The following is a 3,325-nucleotide window of genomic DNA, read 5'->3' on the forward strand; positions in this document are numbered from 1 at the left end:
ATCTTTAAGGGGCTGGCCACCAGGAGTTTGTCCTTTGTCCAGTGAGTATATGGACAACACAAATTGAACCTAGTATTTTTTTTCTTCTTTTGTTATTGGGGAGGTCATAAGGGTAAGAGTGGGACCTGGAAGGACTGGGAAGTAAATGGGGTTGGGAAACGCATTATGTGAAATTGCCAAATACTCAATAAACGCATTAAGTTTAAATTAAAGAATAGGAAGCTCTGAAAATCATCATCTTCAAAAATCAGGAGAGGGAAAGTTTCCAGAATATGAGGAAAGGAATGAGACAGAAGAAGTGGAGAAGTGAAAGTGGGAGATGGAAGAAAAAAAGGAAAGGGGAGGGAGAAAAGAGAGGGAGGAAGGGAGAGAGTATGTGTAGACGGGAGGGGAGAGATCGAGACTATTTTTTAAGGTATCTCAGCGGGATCCAGAGTGCTCCCTACTATGCTGAAGACCTCAAGAACCATGCCAAAGCCACAGAGCAAAGCAAGGACTGCCTTCATTCAGACCCAGCTCCTCCATGCAGCCTTTCTGGAACACATATGCCGCCTGGACATTGACTCCACCCCCATCACAGCATCATCTGTACCACTGGCCCTGCTTCTTGTGGAGATGCTGAAGGAGATGATTAAGTCTGAATTTCTCTCATGGAACCCATGAGTACCATGCAAAGGTGATCATGAATATTCGTGCAGCCACCGAAAGCTTCTGATCCCATTTGCTACATTCCAGTTTTGGTGGCTCTAGACACAAAGGGACCTGAGATCCAGATGAGGCATCAAGGGTAGCAGTACTGCAGAAGCGGAGATACTAAAGGGAGCCTGGGCAACACCTATGTGGAAAACTGTGATGAGAGCATCCTGTGACAGGACTCTAAGAACATCTGCATGGTGGTGGAGGTGGGCAGCAAGATCTATGTGGATGACAAGCTCATTCTGATTCAGGTGAAGGGGAAAGGTGCTGACTACCTAGTGACAGGTGGAGAATGGTGGCTCCTAGGGCAGCAAGAAGGGGGTGAACCTGTGGGGAGGTGCTATGGACCCTACCCCTACCATGTCAGAAAAGGACATCCAGGATCTGGAATTTGGAACGGAGCAAGATGTAGACATGGTATGTGCATCTTTCATCCACAAGGTAGCGAGTGTGCATGGGGTTAGGAAGATCCTGGGAGAAAAGAGAAAGAACATCAAGATCATTAGTAAAATTGAGAACCATGAATGTGTCTGCAGGTTTGATGAGATTTTGGAGGCCAGTGATGGGATGGGGTGGCTTATGGTGACCTGGGGACTGAGATTCCTGCAGAGAAGGTCTTTCTGGCTCAGAAAAAAAATGATGATTGGACAATCCAAGAAAGATGTGAAGCCTGTCATCTATGCCACAGGGATGCTGGAGGGCATGATCAAGAAGCCATGCCCCACCCACGCTGAAGGCATGGATTGGTAGCCAACCAAGTCCTAGATGGAGCAAACTGCATCATGCTGTCCTGAGAAACAGCCAAAGGAGACTACACTCTGGAGGCTGTTGGCATGCAACACCTGATTGCCCATGAGGCAGAGGCTGCCTTCTGGTGCCTATTAACAATGACCCCATAGAAGCTGCTACGAAGGGCGCCTTGGAGGCCTTCTTCAAGTGCTGCCGTGGGCCAGTATTGTGCTCACCAAGTCTGACAGGAGTGCTCATCAAGTGGCCAGGTACAGCCCTCATGCTCCCATCGTTGCTGTGATTCCCAGACAGCTCGCCAGGCCCATCTGTACCTCAGCATCTTCCCTCTGAGCTACAGGATGCCTGGACTGAGGATGTTGACCTTCATGTATACTTGGCCGTGAATATTGGCAAGGCCCCAGGCTTCTTCAAGAAGGGAGATGTGGCCATTGTGCTGATCAGGTGGCACCCTGGTTGTGGCTTTACCAATACCATGTGTGTAGTGCCTGTGCCTTGATTGGCCGTCTGGAGACCCTCTTCTAGCCCCCGGCCCATCCCCTCCCCAATCTCATCCATTAAGCCAGCAGCGCTTGTAGTACTCACTCTTGGCCATAGTGTGGCGCTAGTGGGCAGGGACACCAGGGAAATGAATGTGAAACCCCAGCTACAGAGCCCAGCTATCTATCATATGACCTTATCAGAGCCAGGAGTGAAGGAGGAATACAGGAATGGAAACCCTCTGACTTTATCACAAAAGGGCAGCAACATCTCTGTATACTTTGCTCCTATAGAAAGTTACCCAGCAAATTCCCAGCCTTGGTCTAGAGTCAGGGGACAGCAAGATTAGGAACTGAGGGCATGGGGTCCAGGGTTCCAGTGTAGATTACTTTTGGTCCTGGCCCTGGCCCTGGCCCTGGCCCTGGCCCTCGCACTCACCCTGGCCCTGGCCCTGGCCCTCACCCTGGCCCTCACCCTCACCCTGGCCCTCGCCCTCACCCTGGCCCTGGCCCTGGCCCTGGCCCTGACTTGCTTTCTCAACAGCTTTGGCCTCCCCCACATCTTGTGCACTCCACTCCTCTGCCACTGCAGACAAGCTCCGCCTTGTATTCTGCAGCATCTCCAGGCCTGTTGCTATAGTGACCACCTGAATGTCAATAAACAGCAGCTAAAGCAAAAATAAAAAATAAAAAAATAAAAAAGACCTTTTAAAAAGGGCATTCCCTGAGTGACCTATGTTCTCAAACCAGGTAAGGATGTCCCAATAATCTGTTCAACTGCAACATCATAACAATTAATATATTGATGAAGTGAGCACACTCATAATAATAACAACCTTGCATCCTTGCTACAGGCTGAGTGTACAGCTTTCAGAGCACGGGTCTTTAAAGAACACTTCATATATAAATCATAACAGGTTTATTTTGCCCCTTGCTGCTTTGTGGTTTGGTGAGGTGACAAGTTTTGTACCATGATGTGCTCCCAACAAGATGTTCTACCTCATCTAGGGCTAAAAATAGACAAGGCTACAGGAGGACAGGCTGAAACCTGCGCAACTATAAACACAATTTCCTCACATCACGAGGTTTAGTTTTGTTTTGTTTTTTTCTTGTCACAGTGTGGTAAATTCACCAACCCAGTTGTCTACTCAAGCCCCCGAGACACAGGAAAGTAGCTGCATCTAAGTCATTATTTCCCATGGGATGCTGTCTCTGAAATGAAAATCCTGACATTTTCTTGATCATTTTCTGTCGAGCCTGAGGAGGTTACTAACGTGAGACTTCCCCCACAGTACATGCACCATGGCTACAGCGTGAGCCCATCAGAGTATATGCACACCGACTTATGGGTTAGAGGTGTGAGACCCCCCACAGTACATTCACCATGAGTGATGGGTTAGAGG

At 48.7% G+C, this 3,325-nt stretch overlaps 1 pseudogene; it reads left to right on the forward strand.

The window, feature by feature from the left end:
* Positions 1 to 468: 468 nt before the first annotated feature.
* On the forward strand, positions 469 to 1,942 carry LOC117694690 (pyruvate kinase PKM pseudogene; annotated as a pseudogene).
* Positions 1,943 to 3,325: the final 1,383 nt, after the last annotated feature.

This window comes from Arvicanthis niloticus, chromosome X (assembly GCF_011762505.2).
Source record: "Arvicanthis niloticus isolate mArvNil1 chromosome X, mArvNil1.pat.X, whole genome shotgun sequence".
NCBI lineage: Eukaryota > Metazoa > Chordata > Mammalia > Rodentia > Muridae > Arvicanthis > Arvicanthis niloticus.